Source organism: Dermacentor andersoni, chromosome 6, assembly GCF_023375885.2.
Source record: "Dermacentor andersoni chromosome 6, qqDerAnde1_hic_scaffold, whole genome shotgun sequence".
NCBI lineage: Eukaryota > Metazoa > Arthropoda > Arachnida > Ixodida > Ixodidae > Dermacentor > Dermacentor andersoni.
This window is the reverse complement of record NC_092819.1, coordinates 24,175,108-24,190,902: the sequence shown is the minus strand read 5'-3', so window position 1 is coordinate 24,190,902 and position 15,795 is coordinate 24,175,108. Positions and strand designations below refer to the sequence as shown.

General features: G+C 47.0%; 1 protein-coding gene across 1 annotated transcript in view; it reads right to left on the bottom strand.

The window, feature by feature from the left end:
• The window catches only part of LOC126521699 (suppressor of lurcher protein 1-like), a 403,584-nt gene that overhangs the window by 376,633 nt on the left and 11,156 nt on the right, over nucleotides 1–15,795 (bottom strand). The gene's annotated exons all lie outside the window — the stretch shown is intronic.

Genomic DNA, 15,795 nt, shown 5'->3' with positions numbered 1-15,795 from the left:
TACATGTGATAAAGCATCGAGATAAACCGCGAAACCTCCTTGTTTTGCTAGGTTATCATTGGCTATACTATAATAGAATATTAAAAGCAATGTAGTCCGGCTACCTTATTTCAACGTTTGTCGTACCAGCTGACCTGAACGCCGTAGATGTCCTCAGAACTTTAAAATTACCTTTGAGCTTTTTCTTAGTGAATTTCGACAGAGAAAGATGCGAATGCTGTCATAGTTATTGTTGCTCAGCGTGTATTTTATTCAACAAACATTATTTACATACAGACGGAGCGCAACCGCTAAGCCTCAAAAAAGGCCTGCGTGGAATTAAAGACAGAACCAGCGGAGTTGACCCAGTCTTATTATATTGTGAACTTAGGGGCATAGTTGCCACACAGCGCAGTCTTGATGATAACGCTTGTACAAAGAGCTCTGAAGCGCGAAGTGCAGGCACGCATAGGAATATAAGATTTACAGCGGCTGGTTATTGCCACTATACTAGCAGTACCTTCGCGTTTTGCGCCATTGAGACCGGGTATGCAAATTTGTTTCATGGCTAGAGGAGAGCAGACGTTACGCTCGGCAGTTCCAAACTTGTACTCACCTGCCAAGGTTACAGAGAACCTGCTGCTTCCTTAAGAAATAGAGAAAAAGAAAATTAAAGAGAAACATATCTCTGTGTTAATACACTGCATGCCCGTACATTGAGCTCTGTAGCGCTCGTATGATTTATTGCCTCAGTTTCTTGTTAGCACATGCGCTAGCTTGTCGTTGCCTTTCTGTGCACTGCTGCCATTACATTAGGCGAAGACGAGCACGAGGGATCGACCGGCTAGATGAGCCGAGCGTACGCTTCCAAGGCGAGGGCGTGCCGTTGGGATCTAACTTATCATCAGTCTCCCGAGGCCCCGTCCCGTTCAGAGCTGCGATGGCTAGTTTCGCAGCCAAGGAACGCTATATTTCAACTCTACGCGTTTAAGTCGGCCGATTGTGCTTTCACAGCCGCTTCTTCCTCTATTTACGTTTCCGGCGACGAATCCGCTGATGCGCGAGAACAGTTCGTAATAACGGGCGACGGCCAATTGCAACTGCGAACGACATCGTACGGAAGGAGTTAGTCAGCGAAAAACAAACAGTTGGTGGCAACAAAAGCTTTGTTAACACGGCTCATGGCTACAGAATGAATGAATGGAGTAGTCAACCAATCAGCCAATAAATATTCAATCAATCAAAAATTAATCAATCAGTCAAACAATCATTATTATTACAAGCGTAGTTCCCGTAGATAAGAAAGCTTTGGAATGGCGTTTGAAACCAAATAACGCATGACGCACTTAAATAAACAGTGCTGTCATTACTGCGCATGCTCCGAACGTTATTGGGTTTCTGTGGTTCACGTGCGCTATGATATTTGGCGAGTTTACCATTCCTAATGTCATAGCTTCCTATATACACTTGTGTGCCTGCGGGATGACCGCAAAACAGTAGTCATTTATGGAAGCGCCACTCACGTAGGATTAGAGTCATGATATTCAAGGTAGCGATAACCCTCACCAGGCCCTAGGCGACCATGGTACAGCGTTGCCGCCGAGTAGCGGCAGCAGGCGACAAATGTTGTTTGCATTCTTGGCATAAAAACCGTTTTGAACGGCAGTTGTGGGTGGTTCAAATAGCGCGCTGGAGACTCCAACGTAAGTGGCTCCCCCAGAAGAAGTTCCGACGCCGGCCGCTTTTAGAGAGCAGCTTTTAGGTGCCCGTTCCTGCGGCGAGCGTCGGCGTCGGCGTAACCGAGCGAACGAGCACAGCGATAGATGAAAGAGCGAACGTGGAGCGCAGCGAGGGGTGAAAAATGCGACGAGGTAATTGGAGGAGGAGGAGGGTGCAGCGGAAGCAAGAGGCAGAAAGCTGAGGAGGAGAGTATGGCCAAAGGGTGAGAAGAAAATTTAGAGGACGCTTAAGCTTCGCCTTTAAGAGCGGAACACAATAGCATTCAGATTCCTGACGGCTTCTCACGCTTCACCGCAACTGGTTTCTGGTAGAAACGGAGCTGCTTGCGCGGACATGGATGCTAGGAGGCGAGCGCCATCTGGATGGCGTTGCTAGGAACCGGGTGAGCCACTCAATGTATGATAGAAATACTGGAAAAGGGGATTGTGTTTGAGTTTCCGCGTAACAGAATTATGTTCTCTCGTGTATTCTAATTACAATCCACGGTATCACGTCTGTAGGTTGCGTGGTTGGGTATGCACGGTTGGGAATGATTTTTCGCTCGCAGGATGGTCGACGCTGGACGTGGGACTCTTGACGTTGTCGCGTTAAAAAGTGTACTGCGGTGACGATGGCTTCGAGATGGCGCTAGAGCAGCGCGCGTCGTCTGTCGACGGCGGCTGCTGTGAATCGCACCCACGCGTCACTCACGCGCTGGCTCTCGCGATCTCCAGATTAGTCAGGCAGTCGCGCCCCACTACGCTCCATTTCCAACATGCCGCACGGGACAGATCATCCGCGCCATCCAATATATCGCGAAATGAAGACACGTAGAAAACTGCGCTAAAATTTCACGTTAGGGATTACCGCAATCGTCGGCAAATATTTTTTTATTGCTTCACTAATGATTCGGTAAGCAGAATTGTGCTGCTGCTCTTTTAATGATGCACGTGCTTTTCTTTTTGGCAGCGAGCACCAAACACGTAAAAGTGTGCTCGACACAGCCCTACGTAGGTGGCACCACCGCCATAGTTCAAACGACAACCGCTTTCCATTGGTTCGCCGACGATCCAGCTGGCACAAATGTGTATATAGTAGGTCATTACGTTATAGGCACGCTAACAAATAGCATTACCCAACATGGCGGCTCCCATGGCTCCCACTTAAGCGTGAATTCTCGTCATTGCTACGCTCTCTCTCGTTGATCGCCAGTAACTATTGAAATGAGCTTTCGCTTCCTCTAAACTACATGAAGCGTTATTTATGAATGTATAGCGCGTCCAATATCAGAGATCGTTCGGAGATTCCGGCGTCCATAAGCCTGAACGAGAGGCGTCTGCATAGCATCAACACGATGGTTGCTAATGGATAGCTTTGGCTTGAATATGTTTGCATTATTTTTGCGTTCCGTTAAACTAAAATTCTTAAGGGGACGCGTACCGTAACGTCCCTCAAGGGTGCTTGCGCTTAACGCGCATAAGGCGACAAACGCTATTCTAAAGCTCTCTAATGACTCAACCAGAAAACGATAGGTCCAACCACAAGCACGCGATTTTTGAGAGATGGCGACGAACGACAGGTTATGCCGTGGCGGAGGACGATCCGTCGCTGTCGCTTGTCGGTTCGCCAATTTTCGACCAGCCAGAAAATTTCGCTTGTCGTCCGGAAGTCCACGCGACCACTTCCGCCGGCGACAGCGTGATTGCGCAACAACATAGCAACCAGTCCGCCCACTTCTATCTGAATTCGTTTAATAACTTGCTCTCCGCCATGACGGCAAAAAATATATATATATAGTTAAGTCAGCCATCCCTTCGTCTCATCTTAAGCTGAGGCCAAAGCATCGGCGTTGTCTTCTAATTATTATAGAGATCAGTTTTGTTTTAATGCTGTAAGGCCTAAGACGCTACCGAGAGCAGCGAAAGTGTTTTGAGATTTGCCCACCAGACGGCGCCAGGGCATTTCACGCTGGCTGCATTGAACGGATTTCCGCTGGTGACGACAGAACACTAAAGCACCTAATGCACCTTTATTAAAACATTGAACTCGTGGTAATTTGCACATTTCTTAAGGACGCATGATTGTATTTATTCGGACAAAATGTTAATTTGTCACTTTCTTTTTTTTTGCGATGTCGCATCCGTATGGCTGCTCTACGACGTGGAGCGACAGCGCGGCATGGTCTGCCTGTCGCTTCACTTGTCGCTGTACCTTGAATATCGCGTGCAGGTGGATGCTGCTTATAGCCTCGAACATAAGACACGAAGTCACAGCTAAGTAAGATTCCCCGATCGAAAGGGATGCGGGCTTTAAGGCAGGCTTTAAGACACGGCATATAACGCACCTTCACAACAGAGCGCGGAACATGGGGCCGCGGATAAGTGAAATCGTGAAGTAGCGGAATCGTTGTACCCTGAAGTTTATCTTATACCACCTCGCCCCAAAACTTCTCTCTGCTCAATCGCGTATTACTTTCATGGCGCATGAGGCAGAGTCTCTCCATATGATACCAGCAAGCTCAAGCACACGCGGCAGAGACGGAAACGAGCGAAATTGCTCCCACCGCACCGGGCCCCGCATGAACCTCGAAAGCACCGGATATCCAGCCTATGGAGCAAGGGCTCAATGCAAGCGCGCTGCACCGGCGTCGGCTGCTGCCTCTAGCGGACCAAAATAGGCGGGCGCAAATTAATGTCTGGCCTAATGAAACACCGCGCGCTGCTCCTCCCCTCGTTTCGCTAGTCCTATCTCGGCTTCCCAATACCCCCTTCCTCCCGTGCTTCTCTTCGTCTAGCAGCGGCCGCAGCTCTTACCCGCACCTCAACGCAACCACGCCGAAAAAACACGGCACCCACCGCTGGAAGTGCAAGTTGTGCGGCCAGCAGTTCCAGTTCCAGCAGTTGATGCCGCGGTGGACGCGCGAAATGAAGCGCGGAAACCGACGAGGTTCGCGAAACAGCGCCGTGTCTGGAAACCGAGTTACGCGCGGCGACTAGCCGTCTGCTCGCCGCTCGTGTCTTATTGCGTGTCGACGAACTGCGGCGCCGTGTCAACCGCGCAGTTCCAGCTTTCTGGAGCGCGTGCGTCGTATATACGGAAACGAGTCGCCTTGCGCTTATGAAAGCAGAAGCATAGAATATGAGATCCGTAACTACAACTGAGTTTGCCACCTGGATTACCACGACGCGAACAAGACGATGTCGTACCGTTTCTGGCTCGGGGTGTCACTTACAAACTCCTACGCTTTCCTCATTGGAATGGCAGAAAACCCCCACCTGCGACACACCCAGATGTGACGAGACATTTACACGCATCTTTCATGTCTGCCTGAGCTGTACGGGGCGACCATTCTTAAGTTTCCCGGAATACTTAAAAATCGTTCGTTGCAGATAATGTAATTGTACTCGTTGAGTTGGATTATTCAAGCAGACTATACTTGCACGAAAAATTAGACACATATTCAACTAACTAAGATGCACCTTTTACCCTCTTAATTAATTACTTTATGACGAATTCTGTAATTTACTAAATGTACCCGGTGAGTTTGCAACGTGTATCCACTTAGAATGAATTTCCCGAATGAAATGATTTTGTAGATATGCACCATCAGACTCTCCGTAAAAATGCACTGGCGTGCCACTTAGTTTTTTAATAAAACACTCTTTTATGCATTAAAGCACAAAAGTAACTGGAATGTGCATAAATCTCGCCCCACATACTTAGAAATAATATTTCGAAACTGATGTCCTCTTTAGCATTCAAGGCAAATGGATACGTCTCGCAAACTCACCGACTACAATTCGTAAATTGCAATAGATGACCTAAAGTAATTAATTATAAAGTTAATTAGTGAACTTTTCTTTTATTTAGTCGAATGTGTTTTGCCATATAGTGCTAGTGACGTCCGCCTCTTTGAATAATCTAGCTAAAGGACAACGATTACGCGATCTGCCACAGTCGATGTCTAAAAAAAATCTGGAAAACTTAAAAATGATCACCCCGCAGGTGCCGTTAGGCAAGTGATATGCGCAGCGCTTGACAGACTAGACACAATCGTCTACTAGAGAAGACCTAGAACGGAAAGTTCTAGGCCTGTACTACCAAAGTACTGCTCTGTTGAAGTTCCTAAGATCTACGGGCCGGCACATATTAGTTACAGAACGCCACCCGGTACCGCTGAATTGCGTAGGTGGTTCACTGTGTTTCCTCTCCTGACTTTCTTGTCCCAATACCCACGTGTCCCCGTGTCCCCGTGTCCGCGTGCAGGGTAGCCTGCAACAACAACGTCTGCTTAACCTCCCAGCCATTCTCGACATCCTTTCCCTCCCTCTAGAGAACGGCATGTTCGTTTTGGTGGGTGCTGTTCGTGGAAGAGACAGCCGCGGAAGCTCCAAAGCTCCCAACCCCCGACGCCGTTCAGTACTCGTCGGAGATTTGAATCAATGCGGCCTGATTGATTTCCTGGGTAACGTGCTGTGATGCTGTGCGGAGTTCGTGCTTGCAGAACGTCTCGTGCCCTGGACATTCCTGCACCACATGTGGCGTGTCGTAGGAATATTATGCCCGTCTACTTACTTGTATTGTCCCCCTTGAATAGACTATTTTTCTTTAGAAGGCATGACTGTATGTGTACCCAACCTTTTAAGGAATGCGCGTGACTCACCTGGCAGTTGCGTCGGCTACAGCTTACGATGTGTTCTCCTATGAACAATGAAAGCCCACCCTCAAGTCCCTTATTATTAGTTATTCGTTATCTTGTTTATTTTGGCACAGCTGTTATAGGAATGAACCCAGCGCACCAATGGCTCCTACTTCCACCGCAGGGATAGCGTCCTCTGTGGAACGCAGCTGCACAAATACTCAAACCGTTCCTCCCAGACACATTGTGACGGCGTCAGGCAGATAACGTGAGTGCTAGAAGCCAAGAAAGACAAAGAAAATAAATGCACGAAGCAGCCAAAAACACTTGGAAAGCGCGCTGTGCCGAACCGTAAATACACGGTTAGGGTCGATTAGGCTCTCACTTCGAGCTGTCCGCAGAGCAGTGGCCTTCAATGACCACCGCTGATCCCAACTGTTTGCGTGCTTGCTTTACGTTTATTATCCTTTCTTTGTGCAGAAGGCTGGGCTTAGGAGTAGCCCGTAGGCTTGCGAGCGTTCTGTGTTTGCGCAGAGTCGGTAGAGCGGAGTTATACGCCCACGTCGTCCGCCAATATTGCCGCTGGCCGACTGCTCAATGGCGGCTGTCTGCCTGTCTAGCGTAAACTCAAGGCCTGACGGAGAATTATTGACCCGCTCGAATGTTGTCTCGGTGAATGCACCTCCGTGCCTGATTGGTCGAGTTCCCGCTAGGCTGCTAAGAGTGGCCACCACAGACAGCAGTAAAACGCCGCGGTAAGAGTGAAAAATCAAGGGAAGCAGTCAGAAAAATATAACAATGCCCCAGTGGCAAGAATAAATGTAACGCGCGTAAGCCTGATTTTAATAGAGTTTGGAAAAGAACAGTACTGAAATACTATACGGCCACCGTCTCGCTGCGACGCTCTCACTTTACTATTGTTGTGCACCGATTGGCATAAGTGTGCTCCATTCAGAAGTACAATAACGACATTGAATGACATTGAGATGGAGCTCATTTTGCTCTACAACAGTTTATTTATTCAACAGGCGAAATTATGACCTGCATTACGAAATTAAACAGCCGGGGTACACTTTTTCCCAAAAAGCTTTTTGGCAGGTGCCACGTTCACTACTAAACTGTTAAGAGCGCGCACAGGTGAAGAAAGTTGAGTCACGAAGTCCAAGCAGGTGTTCCTGCAAAAGGCGGAAAAATACACACTCGCTCTCTTCGTTTCAGAGTAGCAAGAAGCGGCCTCTACTGTCAAGATGAAAAAAATCAACACAACGTTTTCTTTTTTCTTCCCTCTGTCTCTTCACATTGAATGTTTTACCTATATTAATTTCCTGACAATTTCAGTTGCTTGTGGCATCGTAAAACAAGGTTTTATGCTTTCTGAAGACATTCCCGGAAAGTGCACAATATTTCAGGAAAGACCCAACTCTCTTGGTGAACTAGAATATCTCGTTCGCCTTGAAAGCGCACTGCAACATCAACAATCTATCTGCAAGAACCAAATCGCCACGCTAATCAGTAGGGAGAAAATAGGCGTTTCACACATTTAGCTAAAAATACGAGCTGTGTGGCAATCGTATTTTTTATGGTGTTCGAATGAATGAATGAATGAATGAATGAATGAACAACAATTCCATCTTAAACAAAAACTGTCAGCAGCTTGTGATTACATCACAAACATCAGTCACTGCTGCCTGTACTAGTAAAAGGTTGACAACCGCAGCACCTACACAGAGTTTCCAGCACACATAAAAAAATATATGCTCGTAGCGCCGGTCGCCGTAAGTGAATGGACGAGACTTCAGACACCCTCAACACGGCGAGCAAATTTCGACGACTCCTCATGACAGGATGCCAAGAGAGAAAAATTGTTTATCAAGAAGCCGAGCGGTTTGCCGGCGCATGATCGACACCCTGCTATTCAACAAGGAAAATGGACACTGAGAACTTGTCGGGTTTCGTGTCTTGACCACTATGAAAGGTTCTTCAGTTGCGAAGCGTCTTTTCTCAGAAACTAGAAATGGGTTGCCCTTGTGACTTCGTTTCGCATTCGCATGGATGTTAACTTGAAGAGGGGTGCAAACTCGTCGTTTTAATCAGAGAAATTGGCATTGTGTTTCCTCCCCAGCTTCGTTGCCCATTCAAGTAGATGCCAATATTCCTTTTCGTGGTTATTCTGATCACTTTTTCTGAACCGACAGGCGGCTGATTACCTGGGTCATCGGCCCAGCTTCATTCACGGTTGAGAACAATATATCGTTTAACCCGGGCTGAATAACTAAGGCAATCTCTCAAAGGTCCGTTTATGGGTGACCTTGCCCCCTGAATTCAGATGAGCCATGCAGGCATTACAATAGGGCGCCGGTGCTATGTATCATAAATACTGTCGCACCAGAAATGGCACTACTGAGTCACAATATATTGGCCCAACGTTCTGACGCGGTTGGCGCATCCGGAATATGCGAGCCCCGCGTGGAAACATTTCATGCGTGACGACTTCTACGTGCTTCGAAAATACAGCCTATCGATTATAACCTGCGCCGACTGCTCCTTCAACGTCGCAGGCATCGGGAGGAGAGAAACTGGCAAACGAAAGTTCCTGTTACGCGCTGGGCAACCTATAAGCTGAAGAAAAAGAATGAACAAGCTACATACCGTTCGTGTTATTAAAAAGAAGAAGTCGGACCATCAAGCCAGAGAAGTTGGAGGAATTCTAGTTTTTCGTCGGCTCTCGCTTTCCTCTTAGCACACGCGAAACTCGATTCCGAAACAGAGACAGTTTATCCCGGGATCGATTCCTCGGTGCAGCCCCGCAGCGGTACAAAGATACACACGCGCTCGGAAGTTAAAAGTGGCGAGCCCAGAAAATGGCTGTAAACTCTCGGAATCAATACCACTGCCGGAGCTAAGCAATAACAATGTTGCCACGAAAGGAGCGCCTGAGAGCCGACAGAACGAGGCAGCGTACAGGAACAAGAAGCAACGCAGAGAACGGCAACGTGCGAGAGCGACTGCCCTGTTCATCGAAATTCTCTTTCGCTGGGCGAAAGGCAAAGCGCACATTTTCGCAATCCTTTTCATTTTTCTTGCGTTCATATTTCGGGTTCTCTCGTTATTTCCTAACATTTTCTGCGTAATCCACCGGTCGCGGTGGCTCAGTCGTTATGACATTCTTCTGCTAAGAACGAGGTCGCGAGATCGACTCCCGGTCACGGCGGCTGCATGCCGTTAAGATTGGTATGCAATACTGCTCGTTTACCGTGCTCGACGTGCATGTTAAAGAACCACATATGGCGAATAGACTTTACAGCCTCCAACAACGGTCTGTATGTTGCCATGGAAGGTTAAACCCAATCAATCAATCAATCAATCAATCAATCAATCAATCAATCAATCAATCAATCAATCAATCAATCAATCAATTAATTAATTAATCAATCAATCAATCAATGAATCGATTGATTGATTGATTGGTAATCAATAAATAAATAAATTAATGAGCCCACGTATGAGATCGGTGAGGAGGCTTCTTGCTCGCATAAATATGGCCAGTGCGTGGCTGCTAGCACGCACGCACGCAGAGCCATTCAATTCCCTACAGGCTTGTGTGATAACCGCTAAGTTTACTTCAAACGACAAGTGCCAAGCGAAAAGAAAAGTAATTCTACAATAAATAATTTACTGAGTGCTAATATTAACCCAGTCGCACTCAAACATAAAGGGGAGAAAACAGACAACTCCTCCCTCAAAAGAAACGAACAATTTTCGCAAAGTCGCTTCCACCTGCACTATAGGCGAGTGTTTCGGGCCTTTCAGTTTTTTATTGTATCAACACGTGCAAACCTATAAGGCAATTTGCCTTTATGTAGACGAAAAGATTACCTTGCCGCAAAAAAGCGCCATACAGACAAAGATTGTTCTGTTTTTATCCGTCTAACAAGCCCTACCAAAATATCGCGTGAAAACTTGACTTAAAACGCCCTCTCTCAGAAAACAGTACGGTGTCGCAAACCAAAACTCCGTCATCATCCCGGCCTCCTTCTTAGCCACCGTCAACTACCCGCAGAATAACCTTCACCGTCTAGCCAAGCCAAACGAAACTGCACCACAGCAGCTTCCCTTCGAAAAAGAAAACTGTAAGAGTATTTCCCGACGTTGCGTATCATTTTCCTTTCTTTCCAGCTAATGCATCGCGCCGATAGTTCGATCTTAGAGCCAACAACAATGCGGCGTCATCTGAACAACGTTCGAGCCAATATAGAAGAGCAAAAAAATTGAAAAAAGGGAAGTAAATACAAAACTGAAAGTTACAATATAAAGCCCTTGTTGCTATGGCATTTCGCATGCTCAGCTACCTACATACTTTTTTTCCCTTACCATAAAGTGTTTTGTAAGTACGACTCCTGAATTCCGAGCGGGTATTCGCATGCACCTACGTAGTCTCAGAAAATGACCACATCGTTTGTTTTTAGTCGGAGCAAGCCACAACGCTCGCCGATTGCAGCAAAATATCTGCGTTAAATCTTCCAGTTTCGCAACTCCGAGCGCCCGCAGCGTTACGATATGCATTTACCTTGACTCCTGGCAATCTGTCAGCGAAAACCCAACAGGGACGCCATAATAGAACAGTAAAAATCCTGGCAGCGTCACCGCAAGGACCTACGAATGCTTCATTTCTTATGTGGTTGAATAAAGAGTGCTCCGACACAAGCGTCTGTCTCAGTATTCAACCGAATAGAAAGAACGAAGTAGAGAAAGGAAGCTTTGAAAGAGTCCGCCGCAAAAGGATGCATCCTTTCCTTTTGTACAGAAGGTCGGGCTATTGTGTTCAAGAAGCAAAGACTGACTTCCCGCGCATGAAGACAGATATGCGCCGGCGAATTCAAGCACCGCATTCTTGTGGAGAACGCTCGCCCGGAGTACAGACGTTGAAGAAAACGAGACAAAACAATAGCGCTCACACATCGCTGGAGAGGAGTGGTTCTCTTGGACGGGATATATTCTCCCGACGTATTCTCATCCGTCAATAACGACTGCGTTGCCGTGAAGCTGCATCATCCCGATTTATCTCACCGACGACGTGGCCCACGCATAACTTTTTTTTGCGAAGCACTTTTCCGAAACTCAATATTGGGGGCGTGATTCCTTTCACTCTCGAACCGATCCTTAGTATACAGAAATGTTCCCAATAAAGTGCAGACTGATTTCGATAAAAATTCCTCCTCAAACGTTTGCTATTTTTTGTTTCGACTATTTTGAACAAGGTACAGAGCAAAAAAATAAAAGAAGATAACGCGTTTTCATCTCGTATACTACTTACTACATTTGTGCTTCCATAAATCACTACCGAGCAAAATATGCGCCGCTTAACCACGGCGGATTTGCAGCTGTTCGCGATGCCAAGCCGCGAGGCAATTACAGAAGTGTCTCAAGTCGATAGTCAGCATACATTAGAGTATACTATACACGTCTATACTTCTTCCATTATCCGTCGCTCAGCAAGGTCAAGTTGCCGTCTCCTTACATAAAACAATTCAATCGTTCTTACATCTTCCTCTCGCATCGCCGGGTTTATAAGGCGGATTGAATTTTCGCCGCGTCCGCAATTTCTCTGGGAGCAGTGGGGATTGACCTTCTTATCTTGTATTCGAATGCGTTGAGCAAGCTGGCTGGCGTGCGCGCCTCGACGAATAAAAAGTAGCAAATGTTTGCCGAGGCCGCATTTCAATCAAGGCCTCAAAGCTAAAATTCTTAGCCGATTCCAGCGATATCGTAAGCAACGTATGCCCTCTGGGGCTTGCAGCGGCGTACGTACTGTTCCTCGCCCGCATTCCAGTAGAGATTACCAGTGTTCGCGAAACCGAGCCGCTCGATATGTTGGATATTTCGCATTCGAAGTATTCTTGATTTGAAGCATTAAACTAGAATCCATGACAGGAGTTATCTGCAACGGGTGCATTCATGCGCGGGCCGTACCATCCATTAGAAAATGAGTTTAGAGAGTGCGTATCCTCACAAACTCCTTGCTGACCACTTTGCCTTTTTTCAGTCTTGCCCACTTTGGCATGTACAGATTGTATACTGTCTTTGGACTAAAGTCCGGTTTGCTACCCTGCACTGGGGTAAGGGGTATGGTGATGAAGAGAGAGAAGAGAGAGTGGGAGAGCACAGTTTCACGCACAGTGGAAGGTTCGCACCGAGTCTACACACGGTTCCCAAGACCTGTCGACTTGAGGTATTTCAAGAGCGCTTTCATGGCTTTCTGTGCCATCGACGCAAACGGCCCGGGTCCAAGGATCTGGTTAACCTCCCTGCCTTTCCTGTCTTCTATTTCTCTCTCTCTCTCTCTGGAGTAAAGGTGTTAACAAATCTGTTTGCACATGACGACCAACTCAGACGACAGGCCAAGTGATACAAACAGAACAAGTGTACTGTTTTTTCTTTCTCTTTTCTTTTTGTTTGCTGCGTTTGCATTTGTTCTTGTTTTATTTTGTTATTTTTCTCTTTCTTGCTTCTTTTCTTTTTTCTAATGCGAAAGCATTATATACCGCATTATACGAAAATCTGGCGCTGTCGTCGGCGGCGTGACTGAAAGATGGTATCAAAATTGGCCGACGCCGCGACGAGTAAAAACACGTCAAAGATACTAGGATTGACGTCAGATTTGTCAGGCAGGTATCTGTAAACAAAGTCAATAATTGGAATTCAAAATAAAATTTGGTACATTTCGGTCTGGGTGGGAATAGAACTGAGACGTCCGGGGTGCGAGACGACACGGTGGCTCCAGGATTATAGTTGACCGAAGTTGTGCCTTGTGCGTGCGTCTTTGCACACGGTACGTCACTGCCTCCCACGTGTCACTTGCTATTCGGATTTCGTCGGTGCTGCGACTACTGCGATACACTCTCGCCGCCAAATCATGCGAGTATAAAATGAAGTATGCCTACAGTGCGTGCATCATTGCACACGTCATGTCCCTGCCTCCCGTGCGTCGCTTGCTCTTGGGTTTTTATCCGTGCTTCGTCTAGTGGGATGCACTCCAAAGTGCCTACCTCAGCGGCATCCCGGAAACGCGGCCGCCCACGGAAGCACGCCAAAGAAGACGCAGCAAGGGAACATAAAAAGGAATGTCGTGCAAATTTACAACGTGCATCACGACATACGGATGAATACCTAAGCGAAAACATTTCCCCAAAGCGACTACAATGCTTAAATGTTTCTGCCAAACTTTTTTTTACGAGAGACATATGACACAAATGCCAAACGCCACCTGCCGATCAGCCGGCCAACAAGCAAACACACTGAAAAAGTCGCAGGCCTGTGCGGTACACGCATCACAGTCACAGCGTAAGCTGGATTAGACCCTCCATAGGAGCTCCATTTCCCGCAGCACGCACCAGAAGGTCTTCGCAGCGAAGTCTCTTTGCGTCGTTTTAAGGAGAACGAACTGAACTGTCCGTACGTCGTCGACGGCGAGCTGTGGCTTCTGCTGCTCTCTGCACAGCGGTGTCCTAAGCCCAGCGTTGTCTGGTCGCAGCCGCGCGTGGCTCGACGATTCGCTTCTTCAGCAGCGATTCGTGCCTTGCGAGAAGGCGCCATAAGGTGTACCGAAAAGTAAACGTAGGTAGCATAACTATGCGGCGCACATATCCCATCCCTTGACACTAGATTTAGGTGCACGTTAAAGAACCCCAGGTGGTCGAAATTTCCGGAGTCCTCCACTACGGCGTGCCTCATAATCAGAAAGTGGTTTTGGCACGTAAAACCCCATAATACAATACAATCCCTTGACACATGGCACGATGCGATGCAACTGCTACGTGTCGTGACACCTGCTGAAATACAGCGTAACTGCAATGTAAAGTTTGAACGTACAGATGATACGCGACGCGCATCTCACATCGCGTGGCAAGTGGCATGATACGACAACGACGACTACGATGATTATGATGATAATGATGATGATGATGATAGCTTATTGGCATCCCCTCTGAAACGGTGTGGTGATAAATAGTCACCTAGCTTGCTTGCTCTAATATTGTATCCCATACATGTTCATCATTCTATAGCATATTTGTATAATCTCCCTAATCTTCTCCTTCCTCAAAGCTTATCTACCTTGTAGCGCTACCTATTCAACTGGCACATGGCGTGCTGCCTGTAGCAATAATATGCCACAGCAATGCAAAGTGCGCAAGTATCGACCCTACGCGGCGCGCATGTCACATCGCGTGAAACTTCGCTTGCTAGGACGCGTGTATAGGACATGTTTCCTCAGAACCTAGCAAGCGCGGGCGTGGCGTAGTGGTACAGTAGCTCGCTCCCTTTCAGAGAGCCCAGGATCGACCCCGGCGGGAACTGGGTATTTGTTTTCTCGTTGCTGGCGATGGCCGCGACGGACACGGGCGGTGGCGGTGGACAACATCGCCAACCGAAACGGCTTTTGAAATGAGCCCACAACATCTGTGCTGTAAAACAAGAAACGCAGGAGATTTAACCTGCCATATTGTAACCTTAAATGGAACGTAATCTTAATCCATAAGAAAGGGGACGCCAAAGACTTGAAAAATTATAGACCGATCAGCTTACTGTCCGTTGTCTACAAAATATTTACTAAGGTAATCGCAAATAGAATCAGGAACCCTTTACACTTCTGTCAAACAAAGGACCAGGGAGGATTTCGTAATGGCTACTCAACAATAGACCATATTATTTAAAAATTAATCTGCAGAAAGCTAACGTCATGCTTAACAGTCTCGGAACAGAACAGCACTTTACGATAGGTAACTAGGCACTGGAAGTGGTAAGGGAATACATCTACTTAGGACAGGTAGTGACCGCGGATCCGGATTATGAGAGTGAAATAATCAGAAGAATAAGAATGGGTTGGGGTGCGTTTGGCAGGCTTTCTGAGATCATGAACAGCAGGTTGCCATTATCCCTCAAGAAAAAAGTGTATAAAAGCTGTGTTTTACCAGTACTGTCCTACGGGTCAGAAACCTGGAGGCTTACGAAGAGGATTCTACTTAAATTGAGAACGACACAACGAGCTATGGAAAAAGGAATGATGGGTGTAACGTTAAGGGGATAAGAAGAGAGCAGATTGGCTGAGGGAAAAAGCGCGAGTTATAGACATCTTAGTTAAAACCAAGAAAAAGAAATGGACATGGGCAGGGCATGTAATGAGGAGGGAAGATAGCCGGTGGTCATTAAGGTTTACAGACTGGATTCCAAAAGAATAGAAGCCTAGCAGGGGATGGCAAAAAGTTAGGTGGACAGATGAGATTAAGAAGTTTGCAGGGACAACATGGCCACAATCACCGCATGACCGGTGTAGTTGGAGAAGTACGGGAAAGGCCTTTGCCCTGTAGTGGGCGCAGCCATGTTGTTCTTGTTGTTGTTGATGATGATGATGATGATGATGATGATGATAATAATAATAACAATGACGATGACAACGACGA